The 14,019-nt window shown below is 48.3% G+C and overlaps 1 pseudogene; it reads left to right on the top strand.

Annotated features, from left to right (window-relative positions):
• LOC123039478 (transcription termination factor MTERF6, chloroplastic/mitochondrial-like) overlaps positions 1-13,728 on the top strand; it is a 28,245-nt pseudogene extending 14,517 nt beyond the window's left edge.
• Positions 13,729-14,019: the final 291 nt, after the last annotated feature.

Below are 14,019 nucleotides of genomic sequence, written 5' to 3'. Positions count from 1 at the left end.
GAGGGAGGTTGACGCAGGCGGGGCCGCGGGGGGAGGGGGACGGCGAGGGCGCGGGCGCGGGCGGAGGGGGGACGGTGAGGGAGGTGGCGCTCGGCTCGAGGAGGGGGCGTTGGAAGCGAGCACGGTCGGGGACGGCGAGCACGAGGGAAGTGGTGGTCGGTGGTAGTCAGGCGCGGGTGAGATGAGGCAGGGGAGGGATTGGGGATTTTAGTGTGGGGGGAGGCTTAGCAATGGCGCACCACCCAGGGGTGCGCCATAAGTACATCCATAGCAATGGCGCACCACCGAGGGGTGCGCCATAAGTAATTTAATCTAGCCCGACTTGTCAGGTTATATACCACCTAACCCTATCTACAACAGAACCTGCCGACTAGCCTGAGTGGTCAGTATGCAGCACACACACCAGGAGGTCCTGGGTTCGATTCCCAGGCTCCCCAAAATTTTTTTATGCATTTTAAGTCTTGTTTGATATTTATTTGTGTTTAAATATGTTTAAACTTGCTTAAATCATAACGGTAATATTTTTTATAAAAACAGTAATAATTTTTTTTTAAATATGTTCAAATTTGTTACTTGAAAATATCATCGGCGGTGGCGGTGGAGCGGGGGAGGGTGCGGGGGGTGCCCGTTGGCGGCGGTGGAGCGGGCGAGGGTGCGGGGGGCGGGTTCTCGTCAGCGGCGGTGGAGCGGGGGAGGGTTGCGGTGGGTCATCGGCGGCGGTGGAGCTAGCGGGGGAGGGTGCGGGTGGGATCGAGATCGAGATGGAGGGGGAATCGAGATCGAGATGGAGGGAGATCGAGATCAAGTGTCCTCATGAATTCAAAAACTGCCCATGAAATTTAGAAATATTCATGATATCAAAAAGTGCCCATGAAATACAATCGAGAAATGAAGACTACGATTTAAATACAATCGATCTTAGCTAGCTATCTGTTACAATCTTCTTGCCCTTCTTTTTCGCAAATGGAGTTCTTCTGTGGAACGGACGTCCTTTATGTAGGGTGGTCCTGCTTCTTCTTGTGGTGTGTGGTGCTACTTCATCGTCATCGTCATGTTCGATCTTCGGGTCGCCGTACTTGTAGAAGTCTTGCTCATTGGCTACTCCATCCATTCCGATGATCTTCCTTTTTCCTCTCCTCACGACAACACGACTGGGCTTTGGCGGGTCGGTAATGAAGAAGCATTGGTCCACTTGGGAAGCCAGTACCCATGGCTCATTTTTCGCGGTGACGTTTACACCCGCGGTCTTGGATTTGGCTTCGGGTATAACCATGGTGGTGAAATACCGGTCTTCTTTTAGGACGCTCTTGGCCCATCTGACACGGAACATCGGGACCTTCTCTCCAGCGTAGTCAGCTCCCAGATCTCCTCAATCCTTACGTAGTATCTGTCCTTGTCGTTGCCGGTGTAGGATTCCATTGTTACCCCGGAGTTATCATAACCATCGCTCTTCATGTCCTTGTTCTCGGTGTAGAATGTGTAGCCGTTGATATCGTCCACCTCATAGGTCATCAGGTTGTGCTCGGCGCCCTGTGACAAGGCGAATATGAGTTGTTCTTCCGCGGAAGAATCCTCATGTAAAGGGTACGATAGAAGCTTCTGCTTGAACCAACGCGTGAAACATGAGTTGTGCTCTTTGATTATATCTCTGTTCGTCCTCTGTTGGCCTCAGTCATTGTACATGTTCTCAATAAAGGTTTTGTGCTCTACCACCCAAGGATCAACCACGTCTATGTGTTGTAGCGCGACTAGGTTTGCTCTTTCAAAGTCCGCGAGTCGACCCTCTAAGTCGACATGCATTTCGCGGCGACCCTCACGGTGACCCCATCCAGCGAGCCTGCCGAGGTGCCTGTTGACGGACAGACCAACGGGGTTCTCGATGCCTAGATAATTCGTGCAGTAGGAGATGCACTCTTCGGTCAGAAAGCCCGTGGCTATACCTCCCTCTGGACATGACATGTTTCGAACGTATCCTTTGATGACACCATTCATCCTTTCGAACGGCATCATGTTGTGCAGGAACGTCGGCCCGAGTTGGATGATATCCTCCACGATATGGACCAGCAGATGCACCATAACGTCGAAGAATGCGGGCAGGAAGTACATCTGAAGCTCGCATAGTATCACCACGATCTCTTCCTGTAGCCTTCTGAGTTGCCTCACGCCAATGGACTTCCAAGAGATGACATCGAAAAAGTTGCATAGGCCAAATAGCGTTTCACGGACGTGCGCGTCCATGATCCCACGGATTACAACTGGAAGTATCCGCGTCACCAGCACGTGACAGTCGTGAGACTTCATCCCACTGAACTTCTGCTTCGCTGGGTGTAGGTATCTGCTTATCTTCCCTGCATAACCGTAAGGAAGTTTTACTCCTAGGAGGCAGGTGAAAAACTACTCGATCTCCTCCTGACTTAGAGTGAAGCACGCGGGAGGGTAGTCATTTCCGGTCTTCTTGGCCTTTTTGCCTTTGCGATGACTTTCTGTGTCCTGCTTCGCCTCATCATCATCATTATTATTAGCGTGAAGCTCCTGCCTGATGCCCATTGATTTCAAGTCTGCCCTTGCTTTCGGCCCATATTTGGTCCTCTCTGGCATGTTGAGCAGGGTATCAAGCAGACTCTCGCACATGTTCTTCGTGATATGCATGACATCAAGGCTGTGAGGCACATGGTGGATCTTCCAGTACGACAAGTCCCAGAAAACAGACCTCGTTTTCCATAGCTTCAGCAGCGGCTCTGGCGCCTTTCGCTTATTTCCCGGCTCTGGCGCCTTTTGCTTCTTTCCCAGCAGTGGGCAGTCTTTCCAATTTTTCAACAGCTCGTCTATTTCCTCGCCGCTCCTCGTACACGGGCGTTTTCAGGGTTCGGTTTCACCATCGAACAGATCCTTGCGTTTCCTCCACGGGTCATCGTCGTGAAGCCACCTTCGATGTTCCATGAACATGGTTTTTGAAGACCCGGGATCTCTATCTAGCTGGCGATACGTTGTGTCATCCATGCACCTTACGCATCCAGAAAATCCGTGGACTACCTGCCCCGCGAGATATCCGTAACCGAGATAGTCGTGCACCGTCGTGAGCAGTGCAGCTCTCATAGGGAAATATTCTTTCTCTGCGGCGTCCCACGTATTGGCTGGCGTTTTCCACAGTGTGTCTAGCTCCTCCTTCAGCAGCCCCAGATACAGATTGATGTCGTTCCCTGGTTGTTTCGGCCCTTCAATTAGCATACTCATGTGAATGTACTTCCTCTTCATGCACAACCAGGGGGGAAGGTTTTACATCCACACAAACACAGGCCAGCTGCTATGTGTGCTTCTCTGGCTTCCAAATGGATTGACTCCATCGGTGCTCGCGCCCAGCACGATGTTCCTTGGATCCTTCCCAAATTCTGGGTATTCGAAGTTCAACGCTTGCCACTGGCTCGCATCCTTAGGGTGACTCAGCATCTTGTCTTTTTTATTTATCTCTGGATCATTTCCGTCATCTTCCCGCTTCTTCTCCTCCCTATCCGCGTGCCAACGCAGGAGCTTTGCTACCTTAGGGTCCGCGAAATACCGCTGCAGACGAGGAGTGATCAGAAAGTACCACACCAATTTTCGAGGAGCTTTCTTCCTCTTCTTGTATCGAGTGACGCCGCACACCGGACAGATGGTAGACTCCGCATGCTCGTCCCGATAAATGATGCAATTGTTCATGCACACATGGTATTTCACGTGCGGTAAATCCAGAGGACATACGATTTTCTTCGCCTCCTCGAAACTGGTCGGGCACTTGTTCCCCTTGGGAAGACATTCGTTCCAGAATGACATGTTCTCGTTGAAGCATGCGTCGGTCATTTTGTGTTTTACCTTCATCTCCAGAGCCATGAGCGTTACTTTCAGGCGGGTATCCTCGGGCCTGCATCCTTCATACAATGGAGTAACTGCATCTATCTCCAGTTGATCCAGCTTGGCTTTCTCTCAGGCGGCAGCTCTTGCGTTATCCGTCTGCTTGAGAAGCAGCTCTTGAATATGAGGGTCCTGCACCCAGCCTCCATCATCGTCTGCTCCGGCATCTTCATCTTCATGATCATGCCCTTCGTCTTGATCTTCCTCATCATCATGTATGACATCTTCTACATGATGACTGTGTACAGCATCACCGCCGTGATCATGTCCTGGAGATTCTTCGTCTTCTCGCCCGCCCTCGCCGCGGTGGTACTTGTCTTGTTGCCCTTCCTCATTTCTCCCCCCCCCCCATGGACGACTTCATAGTCATCTTCATCACCTTGCCACCAATAGCCATCCATGAAACCACGCAAGAGCAGGTGGTCCCGCACCTGCCCGGAATCCGGGTCCGCAATAAGGCTCTTCAGCTTACATCTTCGACACGGACATCTTATCTCCGTCTCGTTCTTTTGAAGCATCTCGGCCTTCGCGGAGCTCAAAAACCTATTCACGATGCCTTCAATCATCGTGCGGACCATGGTGGCCTGCGAGGTAGAGCAAAACGATATTTTAGAACCAAGAAAAAATTTGGCATGACCTTCCCTAAAAATAGGACCAAAAAGAATGCATAGTGCCAAAATTCTCGCCGAAACGGAAATGAATCAACATTCCGGCAAAATATTGGCAACTATCGCATTTCAAATACTGGTACCTGCAAACACAAACATATATGCAGCACCACAAACATACATAGATCTAGCTAGGCCACAAAAAGTGCATGTGCACATTGTTGGAGCGAGCTAGGGAGAAAACAAGTAGATCTACATCATGAAGATAGCTTTCCCCTTACTTACCTATCAAAAAAAGGTAATTTCACCACTTAATTTTGATGAATCTATGGTGGAAATGAGGTGAGGAGGAGGAGGCAGCCGAAAGCTTGGAGAAGGAGGTGGAGGGAATGAAGTGGGGAAAGTGAGTGGGTAGGTATGTGGCTGTCCAAAATATCTTGTTGGGGTCCCAGGTTACTAATGGCGCACCACCAGCAAATGCGCCATTAGTAACCCTGGTTACTAATGGCGCACCTGTAGGTGGTGCACCATTAGTAGTTTTGCAGAAAAGTAAAAAAAGAAAATATATATACTAATGGCGCACTGTGGAAAAGTGCGCCATTAGTTGTTTAAACTAGTAATGGCGCACTGTGACACGGTGCGCCATTAGTAGTTTTGCAAAAAAGTAAATATATATATATACTAATGGCGCACTGCCTGCCAGGTGCGCCATTACTAGTTAGAACTAGTAATGGCGCACTTCGACCCGATGCGCCATTAGTATGTATGGAAAAATGGAAAAAAATTAATACTAGTGGCGCACCGAGTGTACGGTGCGCCATTAGTGTCTTCCACACTAATGGCGCATCAACAACCGGTGCGCCATTAGTATATAGTAGTGGCGCACTGCTTACCTGGTGCGCCATTAGTATCAATCCTATCTATAGCCCTTTTCTTAGTAGTGCACCACGTGATGATCGGGTGTGATAGATTCTAACGTTCACGTACAACGGGTGTAAGCCAGATTTACACATGCAAAACACTTAGGTTGACTTGACGAGCCTAGCATGTACAGACATGGTCTCGGAACACAAGAGACTGAAAGTTCGAACATGAGTCGTATAGTAGATACGATCAACATGAAGATGTTCACCAATGATGACTAGTCCGTCTCACGTGATGATCGGACACGGCCTAGTTGACTCGGATCATGTATCACTTAGATGACTAGAGGGATGTCTATCTGAGTGGGAGTTCATTAAATAATTTGATGAGATGAACTTAATTATCATGAACATAGTCAAAAGGTCTTTGCAAATTATGTCGTAACTTGCGCATTAGTTCTACTGTTTTAGATATGTTCCTAGAGAAAATTTAGTTGAAAGTTGACAGTAGCAATTATGCGGACTGGGTCCGTAAACTGAGAATTGTCCTCAAATACTGTGCGGAAGGATTATGTCCTTAATGCACTGCTCAATGTGCTGAACCTCGAGCGTTATCTGTGGATGTTGCGAACATCTGACATACATGTTTTGATGACTACGTGATAGTTCAGCGCGTAATGTTAAACGATTTAGAATTGAGGCACCGGGAGACATTTTGAAACGTTGCAGAACATATGAGATGTTCCAAGGACTGAAATTGGGATTTCAGGCTAGTGCCCACGTCAAGAGGTATGAGACCTTTGACAAGTTTCTTAAGCCTGCAAACTAAGGGAGAAAAGCTCAATTGTTGAGCATGTGCTCAGATTGTCTGAGTACGACAATCGCTTGAATCGAGTGGGAGTTATCTTCCACATGAGATAGTGATGGTTCTCCATAGTCACTGCCACCAAGCTATTAGAGCTTCGTGATGAACTATAACATATCAGGGATAGACATGATGATCCTTGAGCAATTCAGGATGTTTGACACCGCGAAAGTAGAAATCAAGTAGGAGCATTAATTGTTGATGGTTAGTAAAACCACTAGTTTCAAGAAGGGAAAGGGAAAGAAGGGATACTTCATGAAACGGCAAATCAGTTGCTGCTCTACTGAAGAAACCCAAGGTTGAACCCAAACCCGAGACTAAGTGCTTCTGTAATGAGGGGAACGGTCACTGAAGCAGAACTACCCTAGATACTTGGTGGATGAGAAGGCTGGCAAGGTCGACAGAAGTATTTTGGATATACATTATATTAATGTGTACTTTACTAGTACTCCTAGTAGCACCAAGGTAATAAATACCGGCTCGGTTGCTAAGTGTTAGTAACTCGAAATAAAAGGCTACAGAGACTAGATAAAGGTGAGATGACGATATGTGTTGGAAGTGTTTCCAAGGTTGATGTGATCAAACATCGCACACTCCCTCTACCATCGGGATTGGTGCTAAACCTAAATAATTGTTATTTGGTGTTTGCGTTGAACATAGACATGATTGGATTATGTTTATCGTAATTTGGTTATTCATTTAAGGAGAATAATGGTTACTATGTTTATTTGAATAATACCTTCAATGGTCTTGCACCTAAAATGAATGGTTTATTGAATCACGATCTAGTGATACACATGTTCATGCCAAAAGATATAAGATAGTAATGATAGTACCACATACTTGTGGCACTGCCATTTGAGTCATATTGGTATAAAACGCATGAAGAAGCTCCATGTTGATGGATGTTTGGACTCACGCGTTTTTGGAAAGATTGAGACATGCGAACCATGTCTATTGGTATATATGCATGAAGAAACTCCATACAGATGGATCGTTTGGACTCACTTGATTTTGAATCACTTGAGACATGCAAATCATACCACATGGGCAAGATGACTGAAAGTCCTCGTTTTCAGTGAGATGGAACAAGAAAGCAACTTGTTGGAAGTAATACATTTTGATGTGTGCAGTCCAATGAATGTTGAGGCATGCAGTGGATATCGTTATGTTCTTACTTCACAGATGATTTGAGTAGATTCTAAGTATATTTACTTGATGAAACACAAGTCTGAATTATTGAAAGGTTCAAGTAATTTCAGAGTAAAGTTGAAGATTGTCGTGACAAGAGGATAAAATGTCTATGATATGATCATAGAGATGAATATCCGAGTTATGAGTTTGGCACACAATAAAGACACTGTGGAAATTGTTTCACAACTAATACCGCCTGGAACACCATAGTGTGATGGTGTGTCCGAATATCATAACTGCACCCTATTGGATATGGTGCATACCATGATGTCTCTTATCGAATTACCACTATCGTTTATGGGTTAGGCATTAGAGGCAACCGCATTCACTTTAAATAGGGCACCACGCAATTCCGTTGAGACGACATTGTATGAACTATGGTTTAGAGAAACCTAAGTTGTCGTTTCTTAAAAGTTTGGGGATGCGATGCTTATGTGAAAAAGTTTCAGGCTGATAAGCTCGAACCCAAAGCGGATAAATGCATCTTCATAGAACACCCAAAAACAGTTGGGTATACCTCCTGTCTCAGTTCCGGAAGCAAAAGGGATTGTTTCTAGAATCGGGTCCTTTCTTGAGGAAAAGTTTCTCTCGAAAGAATTGAGTGGGAGGATGGTGGAGACTTGATGAGGTTATTGAAGTCACTTCAACTAGTGTGTAGCAGGGCACAGGAAGTTGTTCCTGTGGCGCCTACACCAATTGAAGTGGAAGCTGATGATATTGATCATGAAACTTAGGATCAAGTCACTACCAAAACTTGTAGGTCGACAAGGATACGTACTACTCCAGAGTGGTAAGTAATTCTGTCTTGGAGGTCATGTTGCTAGACAACAATGAACCTACAAGCTATGGAGAAGCGATGGTGGGCCCGGATTTCGACGACTAGCTCGAGGCCATAAAATCCGAGAAAGGATCCATGTATGAAAACAAATTATAGACTTTGGAAGAACTACTTGATGGTCGTAAGGCTGTTGGTTACAGATGGATTTTAAAAAGGAAGACGGACAATGATGGTAAGTGTCACCATTAAGAAAGCTCGACTTGTCGCTAAGATGCTTTCCGACAAGTTCAAGGAGTTAACTGCGATGAGACTTTCTCACTCGTAGCGGTGCTAAGAGTCGGTTGGAATTATATTAGTAGTTACTGCATTATTTATGAAATCATGCAGATAGGGTGTCAAAACATTGTTTCCTCGACAATTTTCTTGAGGAAAGGTTGTATATGATACAACCAGAAGGTTTTGTCAATCCTATGAGATGCTAACAAGTATGCAAAGCTCCATCAATCCTTCTAAGGACAGGAGTAAGCATCTCGGAGTTGGAATATATGCTTTGATGAGATGATCAAAGATTTTGGGTTTATACAAAGTTTATGAGAAACTTGTATTTCCAAAGAAGTGAGTGGGAGGACTATAGAATTTCTGATGAGTATATGTTGTTGACATATTGTTGATCGGAAATGATGTAGAATTTCTGGAAAGCATATAGGGTTATTTGAAAAGTGTTTTTCAATGGAAAACCTGCAATAAGCTAGTTGAACATTGAGCATCAAGATCTATAAGGATAGATCAAAAACGCTTAATAGTACTTTCAAACGAATACACACCGTGACAAGATTTTGAAGGAGTTCAAAATAGATCGGCAAAGAAGGAGTTCTTGGCTGTGTTATGAGGTGTGAGTATTGAGTAAGACTCAAGACCTGACCACGACAGAAGAGAGAGAAAGGACGAAGGTCGTCCCCTATGCTTTAGACGTAGGCTCTACAGTATGCTTTGCTGTGTACCGCACCTGAAGTGTGCCTTGCCATGAGTCAATCAAGAGGTACAAGAGTGATCCAGGAATAGGATCGCATGACAGAGGTCAAACTTATCCTTAGTAACTAGTTGACTAAGGAATTTTCTCGATTATGGAGGTGGTAAAAGAGTTCGTTGTAAAGGGTTATGTCGATGCAAACTTTGACACTAATCCGGATGACTCTGAGTAGTAAACCGGATTCGTATAGTAGAGCAGTTGTTTGGAATAGCTGCAAGTAGCGCATGGAAGCTGCATTTACAAGATGACATAGAGATTTGTAAAGCACACACAGATCTGAAAGGTTCAGACCCGTTCACTAATAACTTCTCTCACAAGCAAGAGATGATCAAACACCATGGGCGTTGGATTCATTACAATCACATAGTGATGTGAACTAGATTGTTGACTCTAGTGCAAGTGGGAGACTGTTGGAAATATGCCCTAGAGGCAATAATAAAATGGTTATTATTATATTTCCTTGTTCATGATAATTGTCTATTGTTCATGTTGTAATTGTATTAACTGGAAACTGTAATACATGTGTGAATACATAGGCCACAACATGTACCTAGTGAGCCTCTAGTTGACTAGCTCGTTGATCAATAGATGGTTATGGTTTCCTGACCATGGACATTAGATGTCATTGATAACGGGATCACATCATTAGGAGAATGATGTGATGGACAAGACCCAATCCTAAGCATAGCACAAGATCGTGTAGTTCGTTTTCTAAAAGCTTTTCCAATGTCAAGTATAATTTCCTTAGACCATGAGATTGTGCAACTCCCGGATACTATAGGAATGCTTTGGGTGTATCAAACATCACAACGTAATTTGGTGGCTATAAATTAAAGGTGAACTACAGGTATCTCCGAAAGTGTCTGTTGGGTTGGCATGAATCGAGACTGGGATTTGTCACTCCGTATGATGGAGAGGTATCGATGGGCCCACTCGGTAATGCATCATCATAATGAGCTCATTGTGACTAAGTAGTTAGTCACGGGATCATGCATTACAAAACGAGTAAAGTGACTTGCCGGGAACGAGATTGAACGAGGTATTGGGATACCGACCATCGAATCTCGGGCAAGTAACATACCGATTGACAAAGGGAATTGTATACAGGATTGATTGAATCCCCCACATCGTGGTTCATCCGATGAGATCATCATGGAACATGTGGGAGTCAACATGGGTATCCAGATCCCACTGTTGGTTATTGGCTGGAGAATGTCTCGGTCATGTCTGCATGGTTCCCGAACCCGTAGGGTCTACACACTTAAGGTTCGATGACGCTAGAGTTGTTATGGGAAATAGTATGTGGTTACCGAAGGTTGTTCGGAGTCCCGGATGAGATCCTGGACATGACGAGGAGCTTCAGAATGGTCTGGAGGTGAAGGTCGGTATATTGGACGAAGGGTATTGGAGTCCAGAATTGCTCCGGGGGTACCAGGTGATGACCAGCGTGTCCGAAAGGGGTTTCGGAGGCCCCGGCAAGCGTTGGGGGCCTTATGGGCCAAGGGGAGGGGGAACATCAGCCCACTAAGGGGCTGAGCGCCCCTCCCACCCCATCTCACATAACCTAGAGAGGTTGGGGCGCCTCCCCTAGGCCAGCCACCCCTCCCGGCTTGCGGGGCAAGTTTCCTAGGGGGTGGGGGCGCCCAATCCCATCTAGGGTTTCCCTTGGCCGCCGCCCCCTCCTCTAGATCCATCTAGAGGGGCCGGCCCCCTCTCTCCCCTTCCCCCTATATATAGTGAGGGGGTGGGAGGGCAGCCACACCCTTCCCCTGGCACAGCCCTCCCTCCTCCAATACTTCCTCCTCCTCCGTAGTGCTTAGCGAAGCTCTGCCGGAGAACCACGAGCTCCACCACCACCACGCCGTCGTGCTACCGGAGTTCTCCCTCAACTTCTCCTCTCTCCTTGCTGGATCAAGAAGGAGGAGACGTCCCCGGGAAGTACGTGTGTTGAACGCAGAGGCGCTGTCCTTTCGGCGCTAGATCGGATGTTCCACGATTTGAATCGCGAGTACGACTCCATCATCAATGTTCTTGTAACGCTTCCGCATCACGATCTTCAAGGGTATCAAGATACACTCCTCTCTCTCTTGTTGCTAGAATCTCCATAGATTGATCTTGGTGATGCGTAGAAAAATTTGAATTTCTGCTACGTTCCCCAACATGGGTAGGCACAGCACCGTGCTGCCATACCACGGGAGGCGCAGTCGCAGGGATGCCCGGAGCGCCCGTAGCGCTCGGACCGGCAGCGTGGTGCGAGGCAGTGCCCGCAAACGGCATACTCCCGCCAGGACGAGGGCTGATGATGCCCGCTCCTGGGGCATGTGGGCGCCATGGCATCGGCCAGGCGTGAACCATGCCTGTCCACGGCGCAGCTGCAGGAGCGGGAGGGTGTTGAGCGTGCCCACCCTCGCCGGAGTGGGACGACTGAACCCCGCCGGAGTTGTTGCCCTTCCCCTTGCCCTTGTAGCGCCCACCTCCGCCGCGTGGAGGGCCGTTCCCAGGGCCGCCGCCACCGCCGCCGCCACCCGGATTGTTGTTGTTGGCCGGGACGCGTGCAGCGTGCAGCGCGGTCTCAGTGTTGCCGTTGGCAGAGAGACCGCTCTCCTTAGCAGGAAGGCACAGCAGTGCAGCAGGGTCGGGAACGGTGTCTGCATCGTCAGGATGGGCACCGCATAGCGAAAACGTGGGTGAAGTCCACGGAACATGTTGAGCACCTGATCGCGGTCGATGATGGGCGCGCCGAGCTCGGCGAGGCGGTCGGCGCAGTCCTTGAGCCGTGCGAAGAAGGAGAGGATGGACGAGGAACCTTGCTCGATGCAGCAAAATTCGGTGGAGAGAAACACCACCTGATGCTCCGTGTTCTCGAGGAAGAGAGTGAAGATGGACTCCCAGACGGCAGCGGCAGTGGCGCCGCGCTGGTGAATGAGCCCGAAGACCTCCGTGCTGACGCAGTTGTACAGCCAGGTGAGGACGTGGGCGTCGTCCTGCGCCCAGGATGGGTCATGGGGCCGTGCCGGGCCAGCGATGTGGTCAGTGATGGCGTGCTTGGCGAACGTGACCTCGAAAAGAGTGCACCAATGGGAGAAGTTGGGCGGGTTGAGCATGAGCACGATGGGAATGTGCTAGTTGATGTAAACTCCGGCGAGAGGAGAGACGGGCTGCTGGTTGTGCGCGGAGGAGGAGGCCGTCGGATCCGGCATGAAGAGCGCCCCGCGCGTGATGGCAGAGGGGGTGAGGAGGGTCTGGGTATGGCTCTGGGAGGAGGGCGGCGTGGCGAGTGAACCTCCGCCGATGGCATGGTTGGGCCGCGGTGGTGGGGGAGGAGGGGGAGGGGGAGGAGCGGCCATGGCCACGAGGTGCAGAGGGGAGCGGAAGCGGTTTCAGAGACGAGGAATGAGCCCTGCGTCTGATACCATGTAGAATGCTATGGGAAAAGGAGATTGCACCTTGGGTGCTCTCCGATCTATACACTCCTATATATAGCTCAGGTTACAACAGGGGCGTGGAGCGCCAGGTCGTGGCTACGTGCATGGATCGTGGGTGATCGCATGCGGTACGTGCGCATGGGGGGAGAGAGGTGAGAGACAGACTAGCTAACTGCTAACACCGATGTCGCCGCCCTTGTCGCCAAGGACCCAAAGTTCCTCTGTGCCAGCGTGGAGAGAACACTGACGCCCGTCGTCGTCAGGCTCTCGGGCCTCGGCTTGTCGCGTTCTAAAATAGCGCGCCTCGCCTTGCTCGCGCTCGACAAATTCTGCAAAAAATCCATCATCGCCGGGATGCATTACTGCTTGCCCCTCTTTGGGTCCTCGAAGAACCTCCTTCGAGCCCTACCTCGAGCGGGTGGCTCCATTCTCGGGTCTGACCTCGACCGGGTGGTCAAGCCCAATGTCACCTTCCTGCACGAGTGCGGGCTAGCTGCTTGTGATATTACCAGGCTCTACATATGTATGCCATTGCTGCTCAGCATCAGCACCGAACGCATCCGGACAGCAGTGGCGTGTATCAAAGGTCTTCTTGGTGTGCCCCGAGGATCTCCGATGTTCAGACATGCATTACAAGCTGTTGCATTCCTCAGCGAAGAAAAAATCACTGCCAAAGTGGAGCTCTTGAAGAAAACATTCACGTGGACGGATGCTGAGGTGGGCATTGTTGTTTCTAAGTGTCCACAAGTGTTGTCCAGGAATAAAGAATCGCTGGAGCGCAGGTCCGAGTTCCTTATTTCCGAGTTGGGATTGGAACCAGCATACATTGCTTATCGTCCAGCATTGCTCACTTATAGTCTAGAGGGCCGGCTTAGGCCCCGGTGCTACATTGTAAAGTTTCTTAAGGAAAATGGGTTGCTAGATCATGACCGGGACTACTATAATACACTCAGTATCAGCGAGAAGGTATTCATGGAGAAGTTCATATTCCCTCACAAGGAAGCTGCACCCCATCTCACTCAAGACTATGCAAATGCTTGCAGGGGGGAAGTGTCCGCCAGGTTCAGTTTTACTTGAACCAAGACCGATATGAAAATGGGTATGTTCATTATGTCATTCAGAAGAGAAGAAAACATCGCACTGCTATGAGCTTGTTCTTCCTCCTATCATATTAACACACATATAGGAACTAAGAAAGTGAGATCAGGGAATCCTGCAAATTCTTTGAAGTATCGATAAGTAGTATTGTTGCACACTCTGTATCTTTGTGTTCTAAAATGGCCATTGCAGTTTTCAATGCAATCCTCCATCTACCTTTCATGAAAGAATGTTCTCATTTTGGCCATGAAGATGATATGAAATCTCAAA

This window comes from Triticum aestivum, chromosome 2B (genome assembly GCF_018294505.1).
Source record: "Triticum aestivum cultivar Chinese Spring chromosome 2B, IWGSC CS RefSeq v2.1, whole genome shotgun sequence".
In the NCBI taxonomy this organism is placed as follows: Eukaryota; Viridiplantae; Streptophyta; class Magnoliopsida; order Poales; family Poaceae; genus Triticum; species Triticum aestivum.
This window is presented reverse-complemented; position numbering and strand designations above follow the sequence as displayed.